The sequence below is a fragment of the Silurus aristotelis genome (genome assembly GCF_946808225.1).
Source record: "Silurus aristotelis genome assembly, chromosome: 12".
NCBI classification, from domain to species: domain Eukaryota; kingdom Metazoa; phylum Chordata; class Actinopteri; order Siluriformes; family Siluridae; genus Silurus; species Silurus aristotelis.
In genome coordinates this window covers 20,014,437-20,034,568 of record NC_139585.1, presented here as the reverse complement: position 1 = coordinate 20,034,568, position 20,132 = coordinate 20,014,437, and the positions used below count along the sequence as shown (strand labels likewise).

Genomic DNA, 20,132 nt, shown 5'->3' with positions numbered 1-20,132 from the left:
TCTGTTCATTCTCAGTGGAGACTGAAAAGTGTCTAAAACCATGGAAGTGGGCATCTGTTCTCTCAATTATATGCAGTTTTTTTTGGGGGTAAGATGAATAATCAGGAGCGCTGACAGCACCATGTTGACTTTAATTAATATTGAACAAGCAGCAGGAAAGATTAAGCACCACTGGCCTGATAGGCTCAATGTGTTAGTATTGAGTGTTTGAACTGGGCACTCACATTATTGTCCACTGCCACAACATGGCTTAACTTTACTAATACATACATGTACCATTGCTGCTTTACACGGGTTACTGGTTCAATCTTGAGCTTGGGTTACTGCCCAGGTTTTTCTCTGCCCCCAAAAAAAGATGGGCTGGATATGCTAAATTGTCGCTCTGTGTGAATTTGTGTATGCATGGAACTGGTGCCCCGTATAGAGGGTATTCCTGTCCAATTTCCGTTGGTTTTAGTCTAAGCTATAAACATCCCTCCAGCTACTGAAGACGAATTAATAATTTTATTCCTGATTTAATATTCAAGATAATGCTGCATATATAATCAGTTGAAGCATTCAGAAAAACTTTCGAATTGTAGGTGATTGTGACCCAGTCGTTACAATTACAATAGGCTTAATGAAGCAGCAGTATTTTCATATTTATTAAATCAGCCTTCATTGTTTTCAGACTCATAATAGATTGATGGTGCACACCAGTTCACATGTCTTTCGAAAGAGGAAGGGAATTCGAATGCCTGGTGCTGTATAAAATTTGGTTATTATTTGGCCATCCTTCGTCTGTACAAACCAGATCGTTATGAGAAAAAATCATTATTGTGTGGGGGAACTGTAGGTTACATCACTGACTCTAGGCAGGTCTATTAGTATGCTGTAAGTGCCCTCTGTCTGCCTGATCAGACAGAGAGAGAATAAAAAAAAAAAGAGTTAAAGTGTATAGGTGTGTGTGTGTGTGTGTGTGTGTGTGTGTGTGTGTGTGTGTGTGTGTGTGTGTGTGTGTGTGTGTAGGTGTGTGTCCTGTGTCCATGACAGGCATTCTAAGCGAGCAAATGAAGTTGTGATGCAGGGCTGGGAGAGAGCTGTTTACTATAAGCGAAAGTAATCGACCTTGGCAGAGGGACTGCATTTGGTACTGAGATAAATGTATTTAATCCTACAATGATAATTTGCTTTAGTCACATTCTGAGCCATGCTAGAATCGGAATGCATTCTATAGTAGTCTCTCATGCTCTGCTAGAATACCTATAGGTGTGTGTTTATATATTGCACTTTTCAAAAGTATTGGGAAAGTAATGCCAACTATGCACTGAAGATATTTGGGTTTGACATACAAAAAAGAGACAGATTAGAGAATCAGTCAGAATTTCAAACGTATGGATGTGTTTTCGATGATTACATTCGTTGTCAATGAATGCTGTTTCGATTGTTTTTTGATTAGGTTGTTCAAGTTAGGGGTTAGCGTGATGGTAAGATAACACAGCTGCTTGCGAAATGGCGGAATATATAGAGTCAACCAGCAGCAGGAAAAGTGTGCGTCCCAAGTCACGAATGAAGGCGAAACATCAGCACAGTGAGCAAAAACTGTTTAATCCTCATCATGTGACAATGGTACAGTTTAAGGAAGAGCTATTGTATAAACTGTTTGTTTGCTAACTTCGGGATAATCGTACCGGATCTGTTCTGGTGTTGCGCGTCCGTTTGTGCGATCAGCTCGCTCACAACATAGTGATGGAATCAATGCAAACAGTGCGAACAAACACTAAATCTAAAAGCAGCAAATAACAGCAGCAGAAAACCAATTACATTTTTATTCACTGTTGTGGTTTTCAGCGAATGATTATGCATTTGTACACCAATGCATAGTTTGAATCAAGCCTGTTAGTTTGCTGGGTTTCTCTGTTCCATTCACTTTTCATAAAATTTGTCCACTACAGCATTTACCGTGATGTACTGCAGCTTTACGACATTCAAATGCTTGTTTTTAATGTTTGTATATTTAATTTATGCATATATCATTTAATTATTATACAAAATTGTATTTATTATATTCTAGATGCTTGTATCTTCACAACTGAACAAAATGTAATTTTTTTGTTAAACAAAAAGTTTCAAAACAATATTGTGTTATATTTTATATAGATTATTTTTTAAGTATGGTTGTCAACTGCAATTATCATTAAAAACAATAGAAATGTTGATTTATACAAATTGTTTCACCTTGTAACTCAAACGCTGTTTGTGTGTGTATGTGTGTGTGTGTGTGTGTGTGTGTGTGTGTGTGTGTGTGTGTGTGTGTGTGTGTGTGTGTGTGTGTGTGTGTGTGTTTTACAGATACAAACACTCCAGCATGATTGAATTTGTTCAAGGAGAAATCCCCATGCACTCCTGAACAAGCAGCCACAATAAGCTTTAGAATATCAAAATAAATGATAGTTAAACTCAATATGTGGCTTTTGAATTTTTTAAGTACACTTTTACACATACATACCCTACATTAGGGTTGTATATATTTATAATAAGCAAAACATCTCATTCTAAAGATGTATTTTTTTTTTTTTATCAGATTAATCAGATTATTTAATCAGAAAATGAATCCTATTAATTTTTCTCTCTTTTGAAGTGCTTTGTTGTGTGCTTAAAGTTATTGTCTTGCTGCATGATGAAGTTTTTCTAATTAGATTAGACGCATTCTTCTATAAAAAAGTTACGAACAAAAGTTTTTCTGACTTCACTCTTTTGCTGCTAGTGAGCCTGTTCTAGAAGCAGCTATGCAAGCCTAAGACGTGATATTACCTCCCTCCTGATTGAACAATGGTTTTATATTTTATTAATGATAAACAGGTCCCTTCTTTCTACACACTTTAATCTTGCCATCATTTTGGCAACATTTTGCATTTTGCCATAATTTTATGGCATTATGTCTGCATTTCTTTTTACAAATTCCAGTCTGGCTATCTGTTTTAAACTGCTGATAAATAGTTTGCATCTTGTGTTATGGCCTTCATACAGTATATTGCCAAATGTTTTGTGGCCACCTGGTCATAAGTATGGTATGTGCTTTTTGAGCATTGCATTCCACGTTCAGTCCCAATTTGCTGCTACTTTTATAGGAAGGTATTCCACTAAATTTTGCAGTGTGCTTGGGGAGATTTGTGCTCATTCAGACATAAGGGTGTTAGTAAAGTCAGGTACTGATGTAGGTGAGGTGAGCAGGGCAGGGGTGCAGTCAGTGTTCCAACTCATCCCGAAGGTGTTCAATAAGGTAAAAGTCAGAGCTTTATAGCATAAGATGTTTGCTTTGTGAACAGTCGCATTGTCATGCTGGAACAAGTTTGGACTCCGAGTTCAAGATTAGAGAAAGTTTTATGCTACTGCATCCAAAAACACTGTACAATTGTGTGCCTTCAGCTTTGCGATAGATTTTTTTTGAAAGAACCAGATATGGCTGGGAAAGGTCAGGTGTCCCACTACTTTTATCCATATAGTGTGCTTTCACTCTTAAAGTGTTCTTGGAATGCTGCATTGTGATGCCTTCACCTTATCATTGCAAATTGCTAATAAAGTTAATTCTGGCTCTGACTGAAAGTTTTCAGAACCCACAATGCATCACTACATGCTGTCCACAATTGAAGGCATCTATAATGGAGACATGAGTATGGAAACTGCATCATGGATCAAAAGATGAATTTGACCTTTTCTGACAAATGACCTGGTGCTTGTGCATCTCTTACCTGGGGAGGAAATGGCACAAGGATGCCCTATGGGAAGAATGCAAGCTAAATGTGCTTGAATGTGCTAAATGAACTAAATATGAATAGTAATTAATAAATAAAACTATATAATTAATAGATTATAAATAATAAATATAATGCAGCATGCAGCACGTAGCACACAGTCTCACGTGTAAAAAAAAAAAAAACAGCACGTGTCAGTGTGAGCGATTCACCTCTAGAGGCTGCTGTTCAAATGACAGTTGACAAGAAGCCACAAAAACGGAATCGGAATGGATTTTTGCCAATAGCCGATAGTTCCAGCTATCAACTATCAATGGCGATTAATCGGCAAAACCGATGAATCAATCAAAATCTAGGTAGAACAACACCTGCTGCTAACATCTTGGTGGCAGATGCACATTTAGGTGACTTGTGGAGTCCAGTTTTGGTGTGGTGTTGTGGCATAAGGGGGACCTACACAATATTAGGCAGGTGTTTTAAATGTTATAGCTGTTTGGTGTATGTACAGTACACAGTAGATACTGTACTCTGTGTGTGTGTGTGTGTGTGTGTGTGTGTGTGTGTGTGTGTGTGTGTGTGTGTGTGTGTGTGTGTGTGTTATATGCAAAAAATGATTAAGAGAAAAAGACTTACTGTGTGTTGTAGGCTTAGACTAACTCATCCACCCCCTCTCTCCATGCATCATGCATCTGCAATAAACTACAAAAACAGGGAATAACTCAATGGGCCTCTTTTATATGAACATATTAGACAATGTATTTTCATCATCTGATTTACAAGTAAGGCAGAAAGCAAATAAATCATATTGCTGGGTTTCTAGGGGGGCCTATCAGTTATGAACTAAAACAGTCACTAACATTGAGACCTGACTGCTGTGCTGATAAGGCACACAAACATAAAAAAAAAAAAAGGATTTACTTCTCTGCACACAATTTGTAGCAGATTTACCTACACCTACATCACAATACACATTATTTACTATGAGTAATATTCACACAATTCAAAAAAGGGATTGCTGATTACTATGTTTTGGGGTGGCAGTCTACAATTCCCCGAATCCCATGAAAGAAGTCAGCACGATTAGGAAATGTTTTTGGAGCAGCTGAAATAAATAATGGAGCTATATGAAATATTTCAGTAAGGTGGATGTTAAAGATGGAAGCGGTGCAGAGTTAACCCATGGAAGTCTGCTGGACCAGACAACATTCCTGGCAGAGTGCTCAGGGAATGTGCAGAAAAGCTAGTGGATGTCTTCACTGACATCTTTAACATCTTCCTAAAAAGCGCTGTTGTTCCTACGTGCCTTAAGACAACAACCATCGTCCCTGGTGCCAAAGAAGTCTACAGCCTTGGACCCCATGAAGTTCACGTATTATCCAACACTTGTGGTGGGTTTTATCAGCAAGAACAACGAGTCAGCATACAGGGAGGAGGTGCAACAGCTAACAGCCTGGTGTAGAGCCAACAACCTGTCTCTGAACATTGACAAAACCAAAGAGATAGTTGTTGACTTTAGGAGAGCACAAAGCAGCCATTCTTCACTGAACATCGATAGATCCTCCGTGAAGATCATCAAGAGCACCAAATTCCTTGTTGTTCACCCGGCAGAGAACTTCTCCTGGTCACTCAATGCCAGCTCCATCAGCATGAAAGCCCAGCAGTGCCTCTACTGAAAAGGCTATAGAAAGCCCATCTCCCTCCCCTTGTACTAACCATGGGAGCATTGAGAGCATCCTGAGCAGCTGCATCTCTGCCTGGTTTAGGAACTGCACCGTCTCGAATCGCAAGTCCTCACAGGGGATAGTGAGGACAGATGAGAAGTTCATTGGAGTTTCTCTCCCCTCCATCACAACATGCTGCATCCGGAAAGCCAACAGCATTGTGGATGATGTCACCCACCCCTCGCACACACTCTTCACTCCCCTACCATCAGGAACGAGGTTCCAAAGCATTCAGATCCAGACTGTGCAACAGTTTTTGCCTCAAGCGATCAGCCTCCTCAATACACAGAACTAGCCAAACTTATATACACACACACACACACACACACACACACACACACACACACACACACGCACACACACACACACACACACACACACACACACACACACACACACACACACACACTCAGCTGTGTTACAGTACAACCTGAACTCACACACTCAATACTCATTTCAAATCATACACATGTCTACAGCACCACCCATATTATATTATAATCATATTGTCCTGTTTACATGCTGTTTTGCGCCTCTCGATTGCTGCTCTTGCTGTTTGTGTTTACAAATATACTTGTTTATAGTTCTATTTTGCACATTGTACTGTATAATTATACAGTAGGTTTACTGGTTTTGAGCTATTATGTGTTTTGTGTATCTGTCCCCCATCTGTCTTGTATTTACAGATCAGATCTCATTATAAATACACCTGTGACGGGATGGCAGAGTGTATTAAAGGAGACATATAAACTTACAGGATCATTTCAAACTTGAAAGACTCTGTGGAGTGCAATTATGCTTTTTATTAAAAAGTTAAAGAACATGGCACAGCCGTGACTAGGCAATCTACTAAAGATTGGTGACTGGTAGGCATTAGTCAGAGGATTTTAAACGTCCTGGAGAGCAAAGAAAATAAGCTATTCACAGAACAAATATAGCAAAGACACTGAACTTTCTGGCTTGAGAAAAGTAAAATAAAAAGCCATTATTTTAAATAACACCATGTGAAATCCCATTTAGGGGTTTTGTCAAAAGGCATGTTAGAGATTCAGTCAAGGTTTTTTGGTCTGATGAAAGCAAAACAGTTTAGCCTTGGCACAAAATGCGACATTTGGCTGAAACAGTACAATGCTCATCACCCTGAGAACACCAGACCCACAGTGAGGCATGGCATAGGAAGCATTATGTTATGTGGATGCTTTTTATCAGCAGGGACTGGAAAACCAGTAAAAGAAGAGGGCAAGATGGGAGAGGAGATATATATATATATATATATATATATATATATATATATATATATATATATATATATATATATATATATATATATATATATATATATATATATATATATTATATGGCAATCCTAGTATACTTGAAACTGCAGAAAAGTTTGATTGGACATATAAAGCCCCCAGACCTCCATTCATTCAATTGAGTATCTATAGCAGGACCTGAAAATTACTGATCACTAAATCTGACAGAACCTAAGCAAGTCTGAATAGAAAAACAGACAGGCTTGGGTTGAAATCATTATTAAATAAAAATACATGACTACAAACAAGGACTAGGAACTAAAGACAGATAAAAGAAGTTAAAACTAGACATCAAAAGTAAAGGAATTAGCAAAAGCTTAGCGAAGGAGGCTTCTGTAATAAATATCTTAAAGGTAAATAATATTAAATAAAATATGACAAATATACTAGACAAACTCAATATGCTAACAATAATCAGCCAAATGATATTGTACAACTAGAACAGTTTATATACCTTTAAGTGTATATACCTAGTCAGTCTGTTCTGTTATATCTAGCATCAAGACATTACAGTAGCAGCAGATACTTTTAAGTCCTGGACCAAACTTGTTTGTCCAAGACGTTTCACAGATGGTTTATCTGGGAATTTGGAGCCCACATCAACATTTTGAACTCTTTTCATTTCCCTTATACCATTCCTAATCAGTTTTCTGCAGTATAGCTGGTGTTACCCTGCTGAAAACACGACACTGCCATTAGAGAATATGGTTGACATTGAGGGATCTACTAGGCCTGCAACAATATTTAAGTAGTTGTATGGGTCAAATTAGCATCCTCATGAATGCCAGAACCCTGGGTTCCCAGACAAACACTGCATAATGCTTGCCTTCTTCCAACTGTGCATCTTGGTCTGATCTCTACCCCAGGTATGTGACACACACATACACTGAGCTATGAACATTATGTAAAAAAAAAAAAAACATGATCCATCAGTCCAGGCCACCTTCTACCATTGCTGGTTCAGTTCTGATACTTCAGCATGACCGTTTCCATCAATTTATGCTCCAGTATGGGAGTATACTTCTATGGGATCGAAGCAGATTGTCTAGTCATCACATTTTGGTCCTTGTCTTAGTCACTCAGATACTTATCCTTGCCTAGTTTTGTGTATTCATACATGTTCAAAACCAATATTAAATCACTAATGAATCATATCTACCTCAGCTATTACAACAAATTACTGTGGCATGTCCGAACCAAAGAATGACATTATCAAAGATTCTCAAATTAAAAAGCATGACTATTCTTAAAAAGAAATTTGTAACAGAAACCACTTTAGATGGTTTTGAGAACCTGGCCATATTTTGTACAATGTCACACTTCAACCCTTTCTATTCATAAATTGTACCTCTTATCATCCAGTACCCCAAATTCTTTTTATCTTCCTCTCTCTGAGTTTACACTATAGACACTGTTATGCAATATAAAGACTGTGGGCAGCTTCTATAACATATCAGCTATCCTGTATTCAGCAATGTGGGACAGGCTGATGGATAATTATCAGAGTGCAAGTAGGCTTAGTGCAAGCTGTCAGATTCCTGGATGTGTGGTCGAGTCCTGGTATAGACAATGTTGCAGATGCAGCACTTATTACCAATTAAACTCCTACTCTGATACTTCTGGATTTCACCTTCATTTCAATTACTTTGACTGCAACTCTCTATCTTGACGTAGAAGTGCTGTACTTTTGTTTTGTATAATAAGAGGTGTATATAATGGAATCATTATAGCAATTGAATCCTTGAGCACTTAGCAGATGCTGGAGAGGTTGATGGACAGTGTTGGCTGACATGACTGTTTTCGCATATTATAGCAAATACATTGTGGGATTTCAGACAAAACATATCCCATAGAGTAGCTTCTTATTTTCAGATTAATAATTTCATTAAAACTGTATATGTACTCAATACTCGGTAGGGGCTCCTTTTGCTTTAAATGTATTATAAATGTATAATTCAAAAAGCAAAAAGTATAGAGAATCTATTGTCAAAAAATAATTGAGAAACTAGAGACCAAAAAATGCAGATAAGCTGAAGGCCACTGTCAAAGATACCTGGGCTTCCATACCACCTCAGCAGTGCCACAGACTGATCACCTCCATGCCATGCTGAATTGAGGCAGTAATTAAAGCAAAAGGAGCCCCTACCGAGTATTGAGTACATATACAGTAAATTAACATACTTTCCAGAAGGCCAACAATTCATTAAAAATGTTTTTTTTTATTGTTCTTATGAAGTATTCTAATTTGTTGAGATAGTGAATTGGTGGGTTTTTGTTAAATGGGAGCCAAAATCATCACAATTAAAAGAACTAAAGACTCAAACTACTTCAGTCCATGTGCATTAAATGTATTTAATACATGAGTTTCACAATTTAAGTTGAATTACTGAAATAAATGAACTTTTCCACGACATTCTAATTTATTGAGATAAACCTGTAAGTACAGTAAGCCTGTAACTAAGTGTTTAAGCAAGAACAAGAAAAGCCAATAACATGCTGAATATTTTGGTTGTGATTTAACATAACAATGTATCTGAGAATACTTAGTTTAAGGCTTTGATAACAAATATAGAGCACCAGTTTCTATCCAAATGCTTTTCTCCAAATGTTGAATAGAAACAGTACATCGAATCATTAGCTTTTTCCAAACAGGACTCTCTTGAGGTGAAATTACATTTTAACTAAATTGAAATTTAAATGTGTTTTCATACTGATAAGAAAAATCCCAACATTATTAACATTATTATCCATATTTGCTGATTCACCATACAATCTTGCTTTGGGCTTCTGCCATTTTGCAGCACCTTGTGTACAAATACAGACCCATTTTATGACAATGTTAAGGATGTAGTTAAACATCGCAATTCAATTCAATTACTAGCTCATCATTAACCTGTACACACAGCATCCTTGTGCTCCTTTGGGACACTGCATTATAAGTGAAGCTCTGTGGAGGATTATGAACCTCTGACTTCAGCTGAATCATCTTTGCTGCTAGGTCATTAGAAACTGCTTTCAGGGTTTGTACTGTTTCACAGTCATCGTTGGCCTGGATGTGGGTGTTTTTGGCTAGCAGGCTGTTTAGGCTGTGCGGTTTAAGTCAAATTTTCAGGGTTAACACTGGCAGCTACAGTGCCTTGCGAAAGTATTCGGCCCCCTTGAACTTTGCGACCTTTTGCCACATTTCAGGCTTCAAACATAAAGATATAAAACTGTAATTTTTTGTGAAGAATCAACAACAAGTGGGACACAATCATGAAGTGGAACGAGTTTCAGTTTTTTATCAGTTTTTTATTTGTTAAAAAAGTTTGAAATATCCAATAAATTTCGTTCCACTTCATGATTGTGTCCCACTTGTTGTTGATTCTTCACAAAAAATTACAGTTTTATATCTTTATGTTTGAAGCCTGAAATGTGGCAAAAGGTCGCAAAGTTCAAGGGGGCCGAATACTTTCGCAAGGCACTGTAGCTGAACTCACAGTATTGGCATTGGCATGACTGCACCACAGGGGATATCAGAGTCACACATTGTATTCTTATGATGGTCAGTGCTGAGAGCAAATAGCTGTTGCCATTCTTTAGCTTTCAAGTGTTCTGACACTCAATTCATGAGCATGAGTCTTGCAGCATGGCTGCTCTGTCTTAGTACTTGAGCAAATATAACAGACTGATCGGTGAGGAGTGCATGGCAGGTACAGGCCCACTTTCTAGCTAGAAAACATGAGAAGTGAAATGCTAGGATGAGGCAACCCCAAGGGAGAAACCTACCTGTCAGGGGGGATAAAAGGTAAACGCTGCATACTAAGCAGAGAGGAAAATACTACACAGTGCAAGTCCATAGACAGAGCAAACACCGAAGTAACTAACTCCAATAAATTCTGTAGTATAGTGTAGTCACTGAAGTAGACAAGACAGAGGTGAGGGGGATACCCACCTCTCATCTCCTAACCCGGGCTGCTAATGTAGTGAAAGACGATAGATGACTGTATTACAGCAACATTTATTGCATATGTCACTGCATGACTAGTGTAAAGAAGGTTCCAAATGAATCTCAGTGATCTTTCTTGGTTAGAAGAAGGCAAATAGTGTGTAAAGTAAGAAAAAGTTGACAGAAAAATGTATCGGAATACCAACAAAAACTCCAATGCACATTACATAAAAGGTCATTTCATAATATAGTCAAATAATCACTCAGCATCTGGCACCAAATCCAGCATTTTGAGTTTTAAAAAAGTAATCTTATGGGCTGCTTTACAGATAAGGACTTGAAAAAAAGAAAAAAGAAAAGCAAGTAGACTGTCAAATACATCAACATATTTCAGTCCTTAAATCTACATAAAATGGTGCAAGATATTTTTTTTAATAGAGTTTTTAGTTTTTTTGTTTCAGAATGAATCTGCATCTTTACAGAATTCTGTGAGGAATATACAATGAGAGCGCAGACATGGTTTTGGTGCATTTCTATCAATGGTTTTAAACATCTAATAAAAAAATACAATAAAAATGTATGCTACTCCCTCTAAATATATCCTAAACAAATGTGCGCATCCACTTTGAGTGGTTTGAGGATGAACCACATATGGCTGAAAAATATTTTTGTTCGATCGTATAACTCATGCTATTTGGCATCTTGTATCACTTGTACACCAATGATGTAAAAATGCTACCTTTCATCAAAAGCAAGTGTTTTTTCCACAATGCTCTTACTGCAACCTGGTGCCACTGTGTACTGTATAGAATTACATACATTTGCATTGTTCTACCACAAAGTCCACAATCTTTAATAGCTGAAGTACACTCAAGGGCTTTACCCACGGGTAGTAACAAAAAATAAATGCGTCCGACTTTGGAATCGGATGTTCAAAACGTATATTTTAGAGTAATGGTCAATTGTCCATAAACATCTGTTCATATATGGTACATTTAAACATTCTAAAGTGATTAATGTTTTTGATAATTTTTATTGCAATTCTTTCAAAAGAATTGTGACTAAGATCAAAGGTATGTCCCTTTCATCATTTTCTCTATTATTTATTTTTGGCTAATTACCACCCACCCACCAGTCAGTCAGGTCTCCCATATCAAACAACTGCTACCAGCTGGGGAGCTGAAGGCTATCATGACTTCCTCCGAGCCACCAGACGCCAGCCAAATGCATCATTTAAACTGTTGCCAATGCTGCATCATGGGGCAGCATTAGCAGCACCCCAGACGTAAAGTGTTATCCTAGTGTTGCTGTGATTGACACTAGCCAATCATATGTCATTATTTCCACTCAGAGACCGTGACAATTTCGCTGTTTTGGACTCTCAGCCGTCAACTTTAAACACCAGGTTTTACAATTATCTGTTTTGCCACTCAGAATATAGTTTTAATGCTCTCCTGATAATGTCCCTGATAGCATAATTAAATGGCACTTAAATAAGGGCTGTTGGTGTTTTCTCTCTGCATCCGACATAAAAATAAATGTTTTCAGTATGGCCTGAGTTTAAATGTAGGTTGACTGAGTGTTCTACTGAAAGCAGAGGTTTTTATAACACTTTTGCATTACAGTGTTTTGTTTCCCTTGTTGTCTGTTCTAGCATCAAAGCATGCTCATGATCCTGGCTTTTAAAAGCAACTGTTAGTCATGCAAGATTAATCTTTCTGGTCAGAATATTCTCCACCGATGTCCAGATTGTTTCTCGAGTGATGTGTGTGGTGCAGTGAGGGAGAAATGGTGCTTGTCTAGTGAAACTGCTTACCAGCCAAGAGACGATGAATAATAATCTATTAGCCTGGACATTGTTATCCTGTACAAATAGTCTTATAGGCTGTTTTGCAACAACAAGCAATTTGTTTCCTGCAGGAAAGCATGTAGACAGTCAGGCACAAGATGTCCCAGTAAATACAATTCTATAACATGGTGAAAAAAATCTGAAACATTCATTGGACTTTAAGTGCAAATTTGTGGTTGTTGGTCTCAGTGTAAAGCTGCATGTTGACAGAAGTCGGTGCACCAAAGTGATAGCGCAGACACGGTTACTGATCCATTTCTTTCAATGCTTTGTAAAATCTCTATCTAAAATCTATTTTGATTCATTAGGTTGTAGCTTTGTGACAATGATTCTAAACATAAATTCTGTTTTACTTGTCACCTAAAGCAAAACATATAGAAGCGTCTTTTTCAGAATCCTATTCAAACATATGGAACAAACACAAAAAAAAGACCTGAGCACAGACAAAATCGATAGCATGAAACAGAAAAGCAAAAATCATGGGAAAGATGAAAGAAAGACAAGGAGTCCAGTGAACTTTGATTATATATATATATATATATATATATATATATATATATATATATATATATATATATATATATATATATATATATATATATACATACATGGTAGGCAGAGGCTTGTAAATATAATATGTTTTATGGTTAATCCCAACAAGCTTTCTATAACAAACTTGGAGGCCAGGACCAACTGAGAACCCCAGGTTTAAAACATAGTATAGATTTCATGGCAAGTAGTTGCATATATATACAAAAGACAATATATAATGAAGCAAAAAATAAATAAATAAATTAAAAAAAAAAATATATATATATATATATATATATATATATATTATTTTTTTTTTGCTTTATTATATATTGTCTTTTGTATATATATGCAACTACTTGCCATGAAATCTATACTATGAATTAAACTAACTGAATTAAGTGTTGCATATATATATATATATATATATATATATATATATATATATATATATATATATATATATATATATATATATATATATATATATATATGTATGCAACACTTAATTCAGTTAGTTTATCATTGGACATAGCCACAAAACAGCTTTACAGAGACAAATGCATGTATAAATTTGATGTTGCCTGTGAGGATAATGCAGTAAGAGATACTAGACCACATTTCCCACAAGCCACTGCACCATATTACATAATTTCTTAGTCATTGTTGTCCATTATTACAGTGCTTCTTTCATGTTTTGTTCCTATCTGCACTTGTATCTGAACATGACTCGTTACATGACCCTAACAATGGCCTTTTTTTATTTTATTTGTACAAACTTAATTACACTCAAGAGCTTCACACACGTGTTGCCAAGGAATTCCACTTAAGTGCTTTGTAACGTTGACCTAAAGTTATTATTTATGTTTTCAATAGATGTTCTACTGTAATCATGACTTTTCGCACATATATTAACAAAACAAAATTGCAGGCAACTATAACTCCATTAACTGCTGTACTGTGAAAGTAAAAGCTTCAGTGGCCTTGTCATGGCCCATGTTTAAGTATTCAGGAAAACTCATTCCTAAAATAATATAATTGAATTCATAAATGTGTCATGCTATGTGGCTAGTTAAGTACATTAATACAGACTATTGGTTATGTTTAGAAAAATACATAATTTTAGGGTTTCTTTACACCAGATTATAATTATGACTTTTTTATTTCCATAACAGAGCAAATAAACTAATTTCTGTACTAAAAAATGTAACAGTGACATAAAATCAACATAAAAGAGACACCTTCGTGTATTAGAGTGTGCATTGCAAAAAATGTACCATATGGCCAAATGTTTGTACACAGCTGAACATCACACCCATAAGTGGAGCTTCCCCAAACTGTTGCCACAAAGGTTTAAGGACAAACAACTATCTAGAATTATTTGCTGTCATTGCATTTTCTTCAGTGAAACTAACTGGTTCAAACCTGTTCCAGCGTGACAATGCTCCTGTGAACAAAGCAAGCTTGGTTTGCTAAAGATAATGAGGAAGAATGGTAGAATGGAAGGTGGATGATTTCAGGCCTGTACAGAGCCCTAACATTAGCCTCACTGATCACCCATGTATTTGCAACTGAGAACGAGGATAACTCTCTCCCAATATTTTCTCTCTAGTTTATTCTTGGCCATTTCCCAGCCACCAGTTATGTGTCCCCTCTCATACAAATCCCACCAACTGGGAAGGTCAAATTCATTCTTTTCAAGCCTGTCAAATGCATGTTTTTTTTCAAACTACTGCCCAAGCTGCATCATGGGGCAGCAATACAGCCTTGAAAAGTAAGCAATATCTGTCCACAGCATGCAAACCCCTGATGACAGGATGAACAATCTTCTGTTGGGGCACACGAGAGCCAGTTTTTGACTGATTTGATGTCTATTATTTCCTCAGACAGGTAGAATGTCACAACATCGAAAACATATTTTAAGTGCTTACTTGTTTCCTCATTGAGAGTGCTATTTTTAAATGCATTTGTTGTTTCTAGCAGTGGTTTTGTTACACTCACATGTCCTGCTTCTATAAATTATGTGGATATTAATACTGTTTTGGAGGTGTTTTATAGAGCCTAAACAGACAAACCATTTTTCCTCAGACATAATGAAGACATAAAGACAAAACCAAATAAAAAGAAAGCATAAGTGACTATGAAGCTGCATTCTGCTGTTTATAACTTTGCTTGCTTGTGACAAATTGTGTTAATATGACGGTACTCGTGTTCTCACTCATGTTAAATAACAAAATTGTCAAATAGAGGTCGCCCAATTAATCAGTTTTGCAAATGAATTGGCAATTTAGCAGTAAGGTATCTATATTTTTACTCAAATATGTTTTCACCTACTCTTTACACCTCTGGTGTTTGTGGTAAAGTTGGTTCCAATTAGCAACAGTCCAGACAGAATTACATGGTGTTAAAGCATGGAAAGGTTGCCATGATGGTTCCTTTCATCCAAAATAAGCCAAACCAATAACCCTAAACCTTTACATTAAATTCTAGTGTCCATACTTTAAATTTCTAGTATCCATACTTAAATCTCTAGTATGCATACCTAAAATTCTATTATGCATACTTAAATCTCTAGTATGCATACTTGAAATTCTAAATACTAGAATAAAATTTTTTTTATTGAATTTGTTAATTAAAAATTACTTTTTGAAAGTTTGCTTTATTACTTTGTCTTCTAACAACTTGTTTGATCTTTGTTTCATTCTGGCATGGTGAAGAGGGTGTTGTGTTGATTGTTTATTCAGTGTTGAGTTTGATGTGTATTTTAGGGTTATAACCCTAACCCTAACCCTAACCCTAACCCAAGTCATATTAGAATTGGTGACTTGAGTTGGTAAATTTAACTTGTAATGGAGAAAGTTTAGCAGTAAAGTATCTATATTTTACCCCAAGTATGATTTTCAGCTACTATTTACACCTCTGGTTGTGATGAAGCATGGAATGGTTGCCATGTTGATTCCTTTCATCCAAAATAGTTCTCCAAAATTCCCTGCTACAAAACAACCCCAAACCATTAACCCTGAACCTTTACTTTAAATTCGAGTGTGCACACTTAAATTTCTAGTATTCATACTTACATTTCTAGTATGATTCTTAAATCTCTAGTATGCATACTTAAAATTCCAAATACTAGAAGAGCGGTCACCAACCTTTTTGAAACTGAGAGCTACTTCTTGCGTACCGATTAGTGTGAAGGGCTACCAGTTTGATACACACAGTTTTCAGTTTAATCTGAAATAACGAATTTGCTCAATTTACCTATTATTATATGTTATTTTTAATAATTAATGATATTCATCTATGTAAAGACACTGATCATGTTAATGATTTCTCATAATAATTATCAACAATGATTTAACAAAGTAGGAAACAGCTATTTTTAGAAAAAGCCCGGGGGCTACTCATGTGGTCCTTGCGGGCTACCTGGTACAGGTGGGCACCACGTTGGTGACCCCTGTACTAAAATGAAATTTTTTTTATTGAATTTGTTAATTAAAAATTCCATTTAGAAAGATTGCTTTATTACTTTGTCTTCTAACAACTTGTTTGATCTTTGTTTCATTCTGGCATGGTGAAGAGGGTGTTGTGTTGATTGTTTATTCAGTGTTAAGTTCGATTTGTATTTAAGGAAAGAAAACCTCACAAATCAACTGTTTTGGGCTTTTCACTAACATGTCTTGGTGTTGAGGACTAGCGCATCTTTGAGCCTATGTTCAATATGAGTCAAATACTCAAGTACTCTTCAAATCAAATACCCTAATAAGACTTTTACTCAAATCATATTGGAATTGGTGACTTGATTTGGTGAATTTAACATTTTAACAAAGAAAGTTTAGCAGTACGGTATCGATATTTTGGAATGGTTGCCATGTTGGTTCCATTCATCCAAAATAGGTCTCCAAAATTCCCTGCTGCAAAACAACCCCAAATCATTAACCCTGAACCTTTACTTTAAATTATAGTGTGCATACTTAAATCTCTAGTATGCATACTTAAAATTCTAAATACTAGAATAAAAAAATTTAATTGAATTTGTTAATTAATAATTCTTTTTTGAAAGTTTGCTTTATTACTTTGTCTTCTAACAACTTGTTTGATCTTTGTTTCATTCTGGCATGGTGAATAGGCTGTTGTGTTGATTGTTTATTCAGTGTTGAGTTTGATTTGTATTTTAGGAAAGAAAACCTTACAAATCAACTGTTTTGGGCTTTTCACTAACATGTCTTGGTGTTAAAGACTAGCGCATCTTTGAGCCTATGTTCAATATGAGTCAAATACTCAAGTACTCTTCAAATCAGATACCCTAATAAGACTTTTACTCAAGTCATATTGGAATTGGTGACTTAATTTGGTGAATTTAACTTGTAATGGAGAAAGTTTAGCAGTAAGGTGTCTATATTTTATCCCAAGTATGATTTTCAGCTACTCTTTACACCTCTGGTTGTGGTGAAGTGGTTTCCAATTAGCAACAATCCAGAATTCCATGGTGTTGAAGCATGGAATGGTAGCCATGTTGGTTCCTTCTATCCAAAATAAGTCTCCAAAATTCCCTGCTGCAAAATCCCCAAACCCAAAACTACCAATAGTTGTTTTCTGGAATATCGGTTATTGTAAAAAAAAAAAAAACATACCGATAGGTCCACTGTCATTACAGGAGCAACCTCTAGAGGCAAATTACTAACACATGCTGTTTGTTTCTACAAGTGAGACTGCATGCTGCACAGAGAGTGCATAGTGCATGGAGAGCACTTTATATTATTTAATAATTATATAATTGTATTAATTGATCAATATAATTATATTAATATCATTTGGCACATTTTCATGATTTAGTACTGGTTTTTTTATATTTTTATTATATTTGAGTGTTATGTTTGTTTGTTTTTTATTTAGTTTTCATTTTAAAAATGGATACTGTCCATCCTAGATAGCAGTATCTGTAAAATCCACAACCACTACTGTCAAATCATTCAATGCTACTACTGGGGAAGAAAAATAGTTTTAATGCTTTCCTGATTATTTTGCCAATGTAGCATAATTTAATTGCACTTAGCTAACATTTTAGAAATGGGCAGTGGTGTTCTTTTTGCATCATACATAAAGATAAATGTCTTCTTCAAAGTACTGGAACTGGAGTTATATAACACTTTTGCATTACAGTGTTCTGTTTTTGTCTGTTTCAGCATCACAGCATGTTCATAAGCCTGGATTTTAAAATAAAACTGTCAGTCATGCAAGCTGAAGAACATGTCTGTTCAAAATATTCCACACTGAGGTCCAGATTGTTTCTCATTTGATGGGACAGTGCAGTGTGGATAAACATGCTTGTACAGTGATCCTATTTTCTCAGGTCAGGAAACAAATAATAATAATCTATTAGCCTCGATATGTTGTCCTGAACTGATTTTTCCACCACTTTTAACAGAATCAGACTACTTGAATGGAACAGGTGTAAGAGTGAGTAAACCTGAGATTCCATTTCAGGAACTCGAGCTGCATCAACAACGCTTTGGGAACGCCTCTGCATGTCCAGGCTCTGAATCACATGTGAAATCTGTCCAACTAAAAGGCACGACATCACCGGCGGGGTGACATCACAACAAGGGATATCATCATATGGTACCGTCCCTCCTTAGCCCCCCCTTAGGAGGTTGGTCTGTTAACCCTGCCACGTATAGTGCTTTAGTGCACAGCAATCTCCAACTATTTTCTCTGGTCATAGAACAAGAAGTACACACTGTCATAAGGAAGTAGGCCATCGAGGTCGTCCCTCTGCAAGACAGAGAGTCCGTTTTCTAAAGCTTGTACTTCATAATGCCCAAGAAGGATTGAGGGGTTGCATCCCATTCTAAAGCTAGGCCAGTTGAACCACTCGCTATTGAGGCTCAGGTTCAAAATGCATACTCTCAAGCAGGTCATGTCTCAAATGAGATTCAAGGACTGGTTTCTAGATAGGCTCAGAGACAAAGGGTTCTCCCGGAAGGGCAACCCACTTCGCACAATCAAGGTTACGCAGTGAATCCTACTGGCCTTAGACGTGTGGAGAGAAACTGGGTTCCTGTCCCAGGGCCCTGTGTTGGGAGCTCCTTGTCATCATGTGATGGGGGCGGTCATGAGTGGCACATCAACTGCCTGGAGATGCTAGCTATGCTTCTGGCTCTGAAGCACGTTCTCCCAGACCTAAAAGAGAGACCATCAGGGGGGGTCTGCGATCTCGCTGGCACGTCAGATCCTCCTGTGGGCCAAGGAAAACTGCTGATAGCAGCATATATCCCAGTGTGCATAAACCAGAGAGCAGACACCCTGTCAGGGCAAGGGGCGAGGTCTGGGGAATGGAAGCTCCACCGAGACATGGTGTAGCAGATATTGGGGAAGATTTACAAAGCACAAATGGACGTGATTGCAACTCAAGAAACATTGTACTGTCCCCTCTAGTTTTTCCGTTACTTACCCAGCTGCTCTTGGGCTGGACGCCTAGCATGCCATTCCCCCTGTTGCACTGCACCCAGGAGTTCCTGAGAGAGTTTGCCAGACCATGGTTTACGGACCTGGTAGCCCTTCTTGAACAACCTCCTTTGGAGATTTCTCCCAGGAGCGATCTTCTCTCTCAGGCAGAGGGCACCCCCACTGGGAGTTATGAAGCTGTGGCCTGAGGGGGCATAGCTCTTAGCCCCTGGTCTCTCTGCAAAGGTAGTGGAGACCATTTTCCAATCCAGAGCTCCCTCCATGAGGAGGTTTTATGCTGCAAAATGGTGCCTGATCACTGCGTGGTGTGAGCACCACCAGTTGGACCAAGTTAATTGCCCGTTCAGTTCAGTGCTGGTTACGTGTCGGCTATTGCAACTTATCCTGCTACGCTTGCTGTACAGTCGCTGGGCAAGCACTCTTAAGTGACACATTTCCCCCCCAGGTGTGACTTAGAGTGCCTGCGTGGGACCTGGCCATTGTTCTGGAGGCCCTGTCTAAGCCTACCTTCGAGCCCTCGCCCAAGGTGCCTTTAAGGTTTCTGAATCCCAAGCGGACCCTCAGCCAGTGGATTGTGGATGCTATCTC

The 20,132-nt window shown here is 37.3% G+C and overlaps 2 protein-coding genes across 10 annotated transcripts in view; one reads left to right on the top strand and one right to left on the bottom strand.

The window, feature by feature from the left end:
• The window catches only part of g6pc3 (glucose-6-phosphatase catalytic subunit 3), a 269,889-nt gene that overhangs the window by 148,281 nt on the left and 101,476 nt on the right, over positions 1–20,132 (top strand). The window lies entirely within an intron of this gene.
• Positions 1–20,132, bottom strand: part of tanc2b (tetratricopeptide repeat, ankyrin repeat and coiled-coil containing 2b) — a 188,437-nt gene that overhangs the window by 140,171 nt on the left and 28,134 nt on the right. For 6 of the 9 annotated variants that reach the window (XM_083555684.1, XM_083555676.1, XM_083555691.1 and 3 more), the window contains exon 2: positions 4,368–4,433. The exons of the other annotated variants lie outside the window; for them this stretch is intronic. The gene's annotated coding sequence lies outside the window, so the exon portion shown is untranslated. The remainder of the gene's footprint in view (positions 1–4,367; positions 4,434–20,132) is intronic. 9 annotated transcript variants of the gene reach the window in all.